Raw genomic sequence first — 14,105 nt, forward strand, 5'->3', positions numbered from 1 at the left:
CAAACGACGTCGAAAGAAACAAGGATGACGGGGAGGGAAAATGGGAAAAGTGCTTTCAAAAAATGAGAAAAACAAGTAAATAATAACAACTAGGAAAGGGAGGGAAAATCACCAGAGACGTTGGGAAATCCGGAGATGAAGGACTGATATCGTGAATGGCGGACGATGGGAGAGATACTTGGGTCACAACCCGACCATATTATTCCCAGGACAGCCACCCTCGCCCCGGCAGACGGTTTACTACACATGACAGTATCGGTCGTCATAACTTATGTAGCGGCTCCCACCCGACTTGCTCCTGACGAGGGCGACAGCCTTAGAAGAGGCGGATGACCACGACCTTCGTGAACGACGAAGACGCATACCAAAACCCGAAGGAGACGATAGTCACTCTAGGTCGGAGACAACTATAGCTTTATGATGGTACATGAACAACTATAGTGCAGTAGACCAAGACGACGAAGACCCCTCTGGACCATGATGATGGCACTCGTGGTTCCTGGGACGACGGCAGCAGCCACGGGGATCAACACGCGACACGAAGAAGGCCACGACTTCGACCAAAACTAACGTCAACAACAAAGATAACTAACACGACACTGCTGAGGACCATGAAAATAGCCCATGACACTGGCATGACCATCACTCTGGAAAGACCACACCTGCAAAATGACTTCTTATAAGATAATAAGAATAGCATTGAAAGCAAACTTGAAAACGACCAAGAGTTACATAGAGTTACATAGATACACAGACCCAAGGTCAAGTGGTGTGGCCAGATCACTAAACACCACTTTATGAAACGTAAGAAATAAAGCAGTAGATGGAAAGAAGAGCAAAGTAAAGGCTCTCTCCCCATCCTCCACTCCCTCCGGCAACAGGACGGGCGGAAAATAGATAGACTGATAAACTTAAGGGAAATTTTTATGAAGAAAACATAAATTAGCATAAGCATGAATATGTCATGCATTCCATCACCAAAGACATGCATCCCTTCACTTTTTGTGATAAAGACAAAAATAAGGAGAAACTTGAGCTCCAGCCTCTCGACTTACTATGTCTATATTCTTACGCCCTCAAAGCAGATGACATTTGTTAAGCATGGCAAGGTAGAGGTCGGTGGTTGAGAAGGTAGCATAATATACCACTACGTTATGATTGATTAAATAAGTTAGTCATTACCAGAGAGTAACAAGCAATGATCAAGCCAAGTTTTAAAAATATAGTGTTTCTCTGAACAATTATGTTCTGGGAGCTTCTTCCCATGCATCAGTAATGCCATTAATAAAGAAATATTTCGTACAGTTTACTTTAACTCGATAACCTCTAAGTTTTAGGCCATTTTCTCACGTTGGTAGTGCTAGTGCTATCGTAAAGTAATTATCAATATCGACGTTGTTGAATTTCAAAACATTCTATCAGTTTGCCTCGGAGATGCCTCATCGTAGGGAGTACTCTTTAATTCTCGCAATCTCTCCTCATATACTTTGTTACGCAAGGAAGGAATCACTGTAGCTGCTCTTCACAGCACTGCTTCCAATTTAAGAACATCATTGCTTAAATGGGAAACCCAAAACTACACTGCATATTCGAGGTTGGGTCTAACTACACTTGGGTAAAGTAGAAATATCACATCCTTGCTTTTGTATGTAAAGTTTCTGTCAATAAATCCCAACATTCTATTTGCTTTCTTGGCAGCTTCATTAAAATGATGAGAGAAACTGATATTGTTGGAGACAGTGACCCCTAGATCCCTCACACTGGGGGTGCTCTTTTATCTTGTGGCCCATCAGTTCATAATCGAATTTTTTGTTGTGGTTTCCTATTTGTATCAGCTGAAATTTATTGACGTTAAACAGAATTCACCACTTTCTTGAACATTCAGCGATTATATCCAGATCCTGTTGTAATCTTAATCTTCTTCAGTTTATATGGTATTGCAAATCCTTGTGTCATATGTAGAGTTGGACACTTAAGTGATTCAGCCCTACATCAGTATCTTTGATATGAATGATGAAAAGGTTCAAGTGCGGATCCCTGGGGGACCCCACCTGTGACGGGTGACTACAGTGATGATTCATCATTCATTACAATTGTCTGCTTCCGTCACGTAACCAGACTTCGATCCAATTTCCTGTGCAACCAGTGATCCCCACAGCCCACACTGTATGCAACCATTGATCCCCACAGCCCACACTGTATGCAACCATTGATCCCACAGACCACAGTGTATGCAACCAGTGATCCCCACAACCCACACTGTATGCATCAGTTTAAGGTAGAGGCCATTGTCGAATGCATTCTGGAAATCCAGAGATATAAACTTTATTGTTTTTGTCTTGTGGGTATTGATGGATTTATGAAACTACTCGAGGAGGTTTGTATGATGTATACCTTCTAAAACCATGTTGTTTATTATTGATCAGTCTGTGTTGTTCCAGATGGATTATAATTTTGTCTCTAATAATCGACTCCATAAGTTTACACATAACTCATGTGAGGCTAATAGGACGGTAATTACCAAGCATTTTGAATATAGGTCTGCCAGTCCCCAGTCCTGCGGGACTATTCCATCATGTAGAGATTTATTGAAAATATATAATTGCAGTTTGGTAATTTTGTGTGTGATATTTTTGATTACTCCTGGAGGGAAGCATGGATCCTGGACTTTTATTATTTTATTAGCCTTCAACTTCTCTGTGTTAAGTAGTTCTTTAACTGCGACGGTAAATACTGGTATTGTGTGTGTGCGATTTATCAGTCTCAAAATTTGGGTCGCTGTTTTCTAGTGTAAAAAAATTGGGTCGCTGTTTTCTAGTGTAAAAAAGAAAGAATTAAAAATCTTGTTCAGAGTTGTTGCTCTGCTTTAATCGTCCACAATGGGTTCTCCATCTTCGTTTACTAAGGGGTCTATCCCACTACTTGTATGTTTCTTATAACTGATATATGTATCATTTCTTAGGATTTCTGTTACTATCACCTGCAATGGTCACCTCATACAGCCTCTCGGCTTGTTTAATAAGTTTTTCACGTCTCTTTTAACTGCGTTGTATTGCGTTGCGATATTTGGGTCATTGTCTGATTTCTTAAGCTTGCTGAGTTTATTTCTGCGTCGTATGTCTTTTGTAATACCTGGGGAGTACCATTCAGACCTGTTGTTGGTTTTATTGTTTCTGTCGTGCTTAGCGATAAATGTGTCTCGGTGGTGCATGAACTGATGCTTAAAACTGGCCCATAATTCCTCTGGGCATGACCCAACAAGAATGAGACTCTTTGATAAGACGCGCAACCCATTAAAATCCTTACTTTTGAAGTGAGAAGTGATAATGATATTTGTTTGAGGGGAGTCTATCTTGATACCTGCGTCGAGCCTAACCATGTTATGATCACACGTGCCTAGATGTTCTCCAACACGGATAATAGTTACTAAGAACTCCAGGGATGCAAGAATTACATCAAGTATATCAGCTTCCCTCGTCGGCGCAGTGACGTTGTGGTAAAGAATATCACCTTTGACGGAGTTGGTCAGTCTAGCAGATTCATTTCTTCACCTGAGATAGTTTGACCGTTGATTTCTGGAAGATTAGAATCTCCAAGAATGATCGAGTCATCCTGTATTGCACGTTGTAAACTCTCGTACATGACAGTGTCGGTATCTGCTGGCTGACTAGGGCGTCTATATACATTTATATAAAGTTTGGAAACTTCTGTGCCAATCTAAACACACAAGTGTTCAACAGCAGCAGTTGCTGTAGTCTTAATTTTGACGCAGTTTAGGTAAGATTTTACATACAATGCAGTTCCGCCTCCTCAACCGTCTCTATCCCTTACAAATAATTTGTAATCTGGCAAATTACGACTTTGGAAACAGTTGTTATAACAACCTCTTGGTATGACGACGTCGACGCCTGCAGCTACTGTGCAGAATACAAGAATAAAAGTGAGGGTGAATACAACGACTAGCCTGAGGAGAGCCACACTTGACGACGCCCACGACGAATGAAGGAAGACCCCGGGGGACGACAACCATGTGTGGCCACGACCACTAATAAGGTTGTCAGCGGCATTATCTCGCCAGCAGATCAACGTGCTGGCGTCTTGTCGTTGCCATTATGGATATCTGGTACACCACCCTACCCTGGGGAGGAGCCGGAGGTGCAGAGGAGGATGACGGGTGCGGGGCGGACGTGTTACACCGAAAAGCATGTCTGAGTGAAGACGGGAAGACTCATAAAGAAGGTCTGGATGCGGGAAAAGTCGGAGGGAAGTAAGGAAGTCTTGGAAAAGATGAGAGGTATGAGTCGATACTGGGATCTCATCAGAGAAAAGGACAGCAAGAATAGATCTTTGATAAAAAGGAAGACGTGTAAGAGTATAGGGGAGTCCATTGAAAATGAATGGGTCGTTAAAAGAGAAATACAGAAAAGAGGAGAGAGACGGGAGGAGACCACGAGAAGGTATTATGCCTCACGTACAGACGCAAAAGGATGAGGGAGAACTCCCCAGCCACAGCGAGAGGACAGCAGAGTCTTGGAAGTAGAACAGAGAATCAGGGAACAGGAAGTGAACAAGAAAGAAATGAGGATCTAATGTATATAGTTTATTTATAAATACTCCAGGACACCTTCCTGGGAAAGGGTTCTCGAGTCACTCTAGGACCCATTTTCCAGCAGCTCCTTAAGTTACAAGGCTGCACTACTTTAGGTAGCAGGGATATGAGGGACTCCTTTGAAGTGAGAATGTCTTCGACAAGACGATACTCCCGATGATACACCCTTGCCAGAGGTTATCTTTCCCTCGTGGTATAGCCTTATGCAGGTGGAGTCCGGTAACACCCGTGACCCACGCTTCATGGGGCTATAGTCTCATATCTCCCCCTCGACCCTACCCCCACCCACAAGAAAACACAACACTGACAAAACACATACACCGGACTGACCCAACATGACTAAACCCTAGTCCCGAACTCAGATATAAAAGCCGCCCTGACAGACATATATCATTGTGAAACTGCATTCCCCCAGGTCTGTACAGCTTACACTATCTTATCTGCACCGTAACCATCCTTCATCTTTGCTGCTCATTACAAACACCAACTCAACATATCACAAGACCCCTCGTGACCAGGACGCAACTTCTCTACTGAAAACACAGAAAACTTTCTCTCACGTTATCTTGTCCTGACCTCACACGGACACACTAGCAACATCATCACACTCCAAGACCTGTGGTTCCACCCGATGGACGTGGCTGGCTTCCTGAGCGGGAGCTGCAGAAACTCCATACGAATGGCTCCTATAACAGGGAGGTATACACACACACACACACACACACACACACACACACACATATATATATATATATATATATATATATATATATATATATATATATATTTTTTTTTTTTCATACTATTCGCCATTTCCCGCGATAGCGAGGTAGCGTTAAGAACAGAGGACTGGGCCTTTGAGGGAATATCCTCACCTGGCCCTCTTCTCTGTTCCTTCTTTTGGAAAATTAAAAAAAAAAAAAATGAGAGGGGAGGATTTCCAGCCCCCCGCTCCCTCCCCTTTAAGTCGCCTTCTACGACACGCAGGTAATACGTGGGAAGTATTCTTTCTCCCCTATCCCCTCGTGTGTGTATGTATATCATATATATATATATATATATATATATATATATATATATATATATATATAATATATATATATATATATATATATATATATATATATATATATATATATATATATATATATATATATATGATATACATACACACACGAGCATGAAAGAGAATAGTAAGGGATGACCTAATTAAGTTTTTTAGCCAGCTTGATGACGTAGACAGTGATCAGTGCTTCAAAAGACCTTGGGATAGAACAGCCAGAGAACATAACATGAAATTTAGCGAGAAACTTGTTGAAAATATATAAAGTATTATAATAAAGTATATATGAGCGGTGAGTGAATGGAACATACAGAAATATAGACAAAAGACGTAAGTTTATAAAGTTGTATGATATTAGAGATGGCCTAAGATACTGGCCATTATGAGTGTCAAACTCCTTCCCTGCACTGTGCCAGCAGGTGATGTACGGGAGAAACTGCACACATAACGACACATCCTCCTGTTTACACACATATACACACGAACATACAGACATACACATATACAGACAAGTCTCGGGTGTGGGACCATTGCTCTTCTTGACTGTGGGACCACTGCTCTTCTTGACCTATGTAGATGACTTGCCAGAAGGACTGAATATGTTTGCAGATGATGCCAGGGTTATGAGGGAAGTAGGAAATGATGAGGATTGCATCATCTTACAACGAGACCTGGGCAAACTCTAAGGCTGATGAATATAATCTAGCGGAATCTAAGCTACAGGAATGTGTGTGAGAGACCTGGGAGTTGACACAGTACCTAACCTCTTGCCTGAGTCTCACATTAGGAGAATCGTAAAGGAGACAAACTGTCTTCTGGCAAATATCTTCATCGCACTCCAGTACGCGGATGAGGAACCTGTCTGCAAAATTTTCACTTCGTATATATTATGGGCCAAAATTAGAACACGCTTCTCAATTTTGGTCACTATATTAAAAGAAATACAAACAACTAATAGAGAAGGTCTATCGGAGGGTAATATGAACAGTACCACAATTAAGACGGCTGAGTTATTGTGAGAGGTGAGGGGGCCATAGATTTGCCCATCATGGAAAAGAGAAGAGTATAGGATGACTATATCACGGCCTTGGACACTTTAAACCAGTTTAGTAATGTTAACATTGGTTTGTCCTCTTATAGAAACAACAACAGAATCGCAAGAGGCCATAACATGATATTAAGCAAGGAACTTGTGAGGAAAAGATGTAAAGAAGTAGTTACAGAGTACCAGAGTACATGAGAAAGACGGACAATAGACGACCCGTTGGTCCAGGTCAAGGTTATCTGTTTTCGGACATGAATCTATCTATTCCAACACCTTTAAGTGGATGAACGAAGGGTTGGATAATAAGAAGGTTCACTTCCAACCTTCTACGACCTTCAGCATCAACAGACGTCATGAAAAAGATTAAAAAAAATGCATTAGTGAAGTAAACCTGCAAGGAATTTAACAGTATGGAAAGAAAGGGAAATTGTGGTATAAAGTCTTACTGCAGCGTCCCACCCTCTGCTGTTCTACAATATATTCTTAGCGTCTGGAATGAAAAAAAAAAAAATTGATTTATATGCTTATCTTTTTTTGTATGTGTGTTCAGTCACAGTAGACATCTGAGCTGATGACGAACTTGTCCTACTAGATTTTGAATATAGTCATAGTCTTTGCATTTACAACGTTGGCCGTTAAATCTAAAAAGTGGTCAATGCATCGATTTCCAAAGAAATTGTTCCAACGTCAGTAGCACATCTTTAAATAGATCTTCATGATTTTTGTTTTCAAATTTATTAAAAAAAAATCAGGAAACTTGTTTTAGTTCACTATATATATATATTTTCTTTTCATACTATTCGCCATTTCCCGCGCAGCGAGGTAGCGCCAAGAACAGAGGACTGGGCCTTTGAGGGAACATCCCCACCTGGCCCCTTCTCTGTTCCTTCTTCAGAAAAAAAAAGGGGGGATTTCCAGCCCCCCGCTCCCTTCCCTTTTAGTCGCCTTCTACGACACCCAGGGAATACGTGGGAAGTATTCTTTCTCCCCTATCCCCAGGGATGATATATATATATATATATATATATATATATATATATATATATATTCAAGTTTTTATGTATGACGACCATTTGCTTGTCTTCATCAGTTAGTGTACCAGGTTCGGTCATTAGTGGTCCTGTTGTATTTCTTACCTTCTTAGCCTTACCAGTTGGAAGAATTCCTTGTGTTTATTTCTAATATTCATGAAAATCGTTTTTTCATGACCGCGATTACTTTTTATATAACCTTTTTTACGTTTTCTTTGTATTTCCACTGGTTCTTGACGATTTTCAATGTTTTCCATTAACCTGGAATTCTTATTTCTTTTTCTTCTGGTAAATTAGTTCTTATATTTTGCGAGTAATCCAAGCAGGGTTTGAGCTTACACTTGCTCCTTTCATGGAACATTTTCACTTAAAAAGAAGATATTTGGGTTCAGAAAAGCTCCACTTCTTTTGTACAGTATTTATATTCAGGAGTATTACCCAGTTCGTATTGTTAATTTCAAGTCCCATTTTCTCAAAGAGGCTTTTATTGTAATCTAGGTTCAAGAGTTTTTTTTTCCAGGTCTTGTGTTCATGTTGGTCTCATGATGGTATGGTCACTATTTACTAAAGTCTTTCCTGCCTCCCGGGAGATGGCCAAGTCTCTCTGAGACGCTGGTGAGGGAGAGATCGAGGATATTTTTAGGGTCTTGTTGGTTTATCATTTAGTGGTCAAGAAAAGTGTCTTCGAGTTAGTTGATTAGTTGAATCCTTTTTTGATCAACTATGAATGTATTCTAATTTATGCCTGTTGAAGTCACCCACTATGATAGCTTCCTTATTGTTCACAATAGATAATATTTCGTCGTGTAGAATTTTGTCTTCTGACTTTTGCTTAAAGTTTTGCATAAGGCGACAGTAGTTGACGAATAGACTGAAGTAAGTCATGAATGTTTACATAATGGTAGCTAACAAAAGTTTGAAAAGTTGTATGATAGTAAATAAAGGTCAAAAGATGGGTCCCCCACGAATGTAGAACCTCCCCTCTTTCTTACACGCACATAAAGACATACAAACCGGAAAGGAAGTGACTGTGGATATATAGGAGACGACGAGATAGGGTTATGCTGTAGAGGAAGGATGTGTCGTCCATTAAGAGTTGTATCTAGAATGGAGATAAACAGGGGTAGAAGTCATCAGGCAAACCTGAATGCTGGAAAGTAGCGCAAATTTGAATGGAATGTATATAAAGAGTGTAAGATAATGGAGAAGAAATGAAGAAATTCGGTCAGAAAATACCGAAGGTAAGAAAAAGAAGACGAACCAGAGGAACCAATAAAATATGGCCTTTGCTAAGGTTATGACTCCTGATGGTTGGTGGGAAACTGCAGTGAGCTTGAACCTCAGGGACAAGCGGAAGAGATTGATTAAGCCGGACATTATAGGCATACCTAAGACGTCTTATCACATGTGGTCATCCAGAACGACATACAATAACAGAAGGATACAGGTAGATGGAAGAGGAGTGAGAAGATCAGCCCTCGTGTGCGTGAAACGACATACAATAACAGAAGGATACAGGTAGATGGAAGAGGAGTGAAAAGATCAGCCCTCGTGTGCGTGAAACCATGAAATTTCGGAAGGTAGTTGCAGAAGGTGGACCCTTATATTCAGTAAATTCTGGGATAAATAGTGCTTGGTAAAAATCTTCCTAACAACCTTGCCGACATATAATCCTGCAAGAAGATCAGGTGAGTCTGAAGAGATTTTTAGAGAAAATGATAAAGGAACTATCTCGATAGTCGATACAGCAGCAGCAGCTGCAGCAGCAGCAGCAACAAGTGTAGGCCTGCAGAGCCTTGGTGGGAAAAATTTTTATTCTGAGGAACTTCAGCCGTGACTACCTAAACTGGAGTAGTGAACTCTGATTCTCCCTGAGGTGGAAACACTCGCAGGTTCAAGTTACTACAGTGTATACAGAGGAACCTTCTACAGTGATATGTGTCAGAAGCCACGAGGGTTAGAGATCTGGATAATGTATCGAGGCTAAGTCTTGTGTGCAGGTTCAGAAGCCATGAAACTATGAATATTACGTGTGAACCACCACTTTGATAAAAGATCACGTTAGCACCCGAGGTTGAGTTCATAGATATAGACCGAGTGGTTGACGACAAAGAGTTGGTTTAAACTTGGAGAAAGTGTAGGGAAGCTGACACTAGTAGCCGTCTACTTTAATATGACGTGTTAAGAGGCTGAATTATGGTACCCGGCTGTAAGGTGTAATGTTATAACAGAGTTTATGACACCCACACCACAGGCGTAGAGATGGGTGGATGAGTATCTGTAGAAGGATATCCACAGTAGGGAGGAATACAGAAATGTTTCAAAGAAGGTATATAAAAGTAAAAGACACACACACACACACACACACACACACACACACACACACACACACACACACACACACACACATACACACGCGCACACACACACACACACACACACACACACACACACACACACATACACACGCGCACACACACACACACACACACACACACACACACACACACACTCCAGCGAAATAGCGCCATGAAAAGACAAAAAGGCCGCATTCGTTCACATTCAGTCTCTAGCTGTTATGTGTAAGGCACCGAAACCACAGCTCCCTATCCACATCCAGGCCCCTAAGAACTTTCCGTGGTTTACCCCAGACGCTTCACATGCCCTTGTTCAGCCCATTCACATCACGCCGACCCCGGTATACCACATCGTGCCAATTCCCTCTACTCCTTGCACGCCTTTCACCCTCCTGTACATTCAGGCCCCGATCGCTCAAAATCTTTCTCTTCATCCCTCCACCTCCAGTTTGGTCTCCCGCTTCTCTTTGTTCCCTCCACCTCTGACACATATATCTTCTTTGTCAATCTTTCCCCACTCATTCTTTCCATATGTCCAAACCATTTCAACACACCCTCTTACGCTCTCTCAACTACACTCATTTTATTACCACACATCTCTCTTACCCTTTCATTACTTACTCGATCAAACTACCTCACACCACATATTGTCCTTATACATTTCATTTCCAACACATCCACCCTCCTCCGTACAACTCTACCTACAGCCCATGCCTCGCGACCATATATATATATATATATATATATATATATATATATATATATATATATATATATATATATATATTTTTTATACTTTGTCGCTGTCTCCCGCGTTTGCGAGGTAGCGCAAGGAAACAGACGAAAGAAATGGCCCAACCCCCCCCCCCCCCATACACATGTATATACATACGTCCACACACGCAAATATACATATCCACACAGCTTTCCATGGTTTACCCCAGACGCTTCACATGTCCTGATTCAATCCACTGACAGCACGTCAACCCCGGTATACCACATCGATCCAATTCACTCTATTCCTTGCCCTCCTTTCACCCTCCTGCATGTTCAGGCCCCGATCACACAAAATCTTTTTCACTCCATCTTTCCACCTCCAATTTGGTCTCCCACTTCTCCTCGTTCCCTCCACCTCCGACACATATATCCTCTTGGTCAATCTTTCCTCACTCATTCTCTCCATGTGCCCAAACCATTTCAAAACACCCTCTTCTGCTCTCTCAACCACGCTCTTTTTATTTCCACACATCTCTCTTACCCTTACGTTACTTACTCGATCAAACCACCTCACACCACACATTGTCCTCAAACATCTCATTTCCAGCACATCCATCCTCCTGCGCACAACTCTATCCATAGCCCACGCCTCGCAACCATACAACATTGTTGGAACCACTATTCCTTCAAACATACCCATTTTTGCTTTCCGAGATAATGTTCTCGACTTCCACACATTCTTCAAGGCTACCAGGATTTTCGCCCCCTCCCCCACCCTATGATCCATTTCCACTTCCATGGTTCCATCCGCTGCCAGATCCACTTCCAGATATCTAAAACGCTTTACTTCCTCCAGTTTTTCTCCATTCAAACTTACCTCCCAATTGACTTGACCCTCAACCCTACTGTACCTAATTACCTTGCTCTTATTCACATTTACTCTTAACTTTCTTCTTTCACACACTTTACCGAACTCAGTCACCAGCTTCTGCAGTTTCTCACATGAATCAGCCACCAGCGCTGTATCATCAGCGAACAACAACTGACTCACTTCCCAAGCTCTCTCATCCCCAACAGACTTCATACTTGCTCCTCTTTCCAAAACTCTTGCATTCACCTCCCTAACAACCCCATCCATAAACAAATCAAACAACCATGGAGACATCACACACCCCTGCGCAAACCTACATTCACTGAGAACCAATCACTTTCCTCTCTTCCTACACGTACACATGCCTTACATCCTCGATAAAAACTTTTCACTTTTATATATATATATATATATATATATATATATATATATATATATATATATATATATATATATATAAAACTTTTTTTTTCTTCTATTATACTTTGTCGCTGTCTCCCGCGTTAGCGAGGTAGCGCAAGGGAATAGACGAAAGAATGGCCCATCCCACCTACATACACATGTATATATATACACGTCCACACACGTACATATACATACCTATACATCTCAACGTATGCATATGTATATATATATATATATATATATATATATATATATATATATATATATATATATATATATATATATATATATATACACACATACACATATACTTATATACACATGTACATAATTCATCCTGTCTGCCCTTATCCATTCCCGTCGCAACCCCGCCACACATGAAATGACAACCCTCTCCCCCCGCAAGTGCGTAAGGTAGCACTAGGAAAAGACAACAAAGGCCGCATTTGTTCACACTCAGTCTCTAGCTGTCATGTATAATGCACCGAAACCACAGCTCCCTTTCCACATCCAGGCCCCACAAAACTTTCCATGGTTTACCCCAGACGCTTCACATGCCCTGGTTCAATCTATTGACAGCACTTCGATCCCGGTGTACCACATCATTCCATTTCACTCTATTCCTTGCACGCCTTTCACCCTCCTGCATGTTCAGACCCCGATCACTCAAAATCTATTTCACTCCTTCTTTCTACCTCCGATTTGGTCTCCCACTTCTCCTCGTTCCTTCCACCTCTGATGTATATATCCTCTTTGTTAATTTTTCCTCACTCATTCTCTCCATGTGATCAAACCATTTCAAAACACCCTCCTCTACTGTCTCAACCACACTCTTTTTATTACCACACATCTCTCTTACCCTTTCATTACTTACTCGGTCAAACCATCTCACACCACATATTGACCTCAAACATCTCATTTCCAGCACATCCACTCTCTTCCGCACAACTCTATATATAGCCCAATGGTTATTGAGAGGGTAATGGCATGAACAAAGTTTCAGGTAAGGAAGGAACAATGTGGCTGCAGGAGTGGTGGATGATATGTAAGTCAGGTGTTTGCTTTGAAAAATTTGTTCGAGAAAGACTTAGATAAACAGAGGGATTTGTTTGTGACGTTTATGGATCTGGAAAAAGCGTTGGATAGAATTGATCGAGATGCTCTTTAGATAATGCAAACATATGGTGAGAGAGAGAGAGAGAGAGAGAGAGAGAGAGAGAGAGAGAGAGAGAGAGAGAGAGAGTAAAGGTCTTAGAAATGGTAAAGAGATTTATCAAGAGAGTAAGGCTTGTGCACGATTTGAAAAAAGAGAAGGATGAGGGTGGGTCTGCTGTAAGGGCGTGTCGCGTGTACATGATGTCTTATGAATGGTTTGGTGAGGGACGTGACTGCAAGGATCTTGAAGAGTGGAGTAACCACTCGGTCTTTTGGGGATGGGGAGCAGGTGCCTGGGAGGTGAGTCAGTTGTTGTTTGCTGATGACGCGGTGCTGGTGGCAGATTCGAGTAAAACGCTGCAAAAGCTGATGTTTGTGTTTGGGAGAGTGTGTGAAAGGGGAAAGTTGAGAGGATATGGGAATAAAATCAAGGCTATTAGCTTCAGCAATGAAGAGGGACAGGCTACATAGAGTGTGAGTATGATTGGCGAGAACGTAGAGGAAATAGAGTGTTTTGAATACCTTGGAGAGGATATGTCAGCGACTGGAACCATGGGAGCTGAAGTGAGCCATAAGGTGGGTGATGGGGCAAAAGCTTTGGGCGAATTGACGAACGTGTAGAAAGGCCACTGTCCTTCAGGGCTTACACAGGTATGTTTGATAGTGCAGTAGTTTCGTCGTGAGGTCACGACGCGTCAGGGCGTCCAGAACGTTCACCTGACCTACAATGAACCGAAACGTGGGAATGAAATGTTCAAGTTGTTTCAAATGTCTTCTTCAACCATTATCCATATATATATATATATATATATATATATATATATATATATATATATATATATATATATATAT

Source organism: Panulirus ornatus, chromosome 18 (genome assembly GCF_036320965.1).
Source record: "Panulirus ornatus isolate Po-2019 chromosome 18, ASM3632096v1, whole genome shotgun sequence".
In the NCBI taxonomy this organism is placed as follows: domain Eukaryota; kingdom Metazoa; phylum Arthropoda; class Malacostraca; order Decapoda; family Palinuridae; genus Panulirus; species Panulirus ornatus.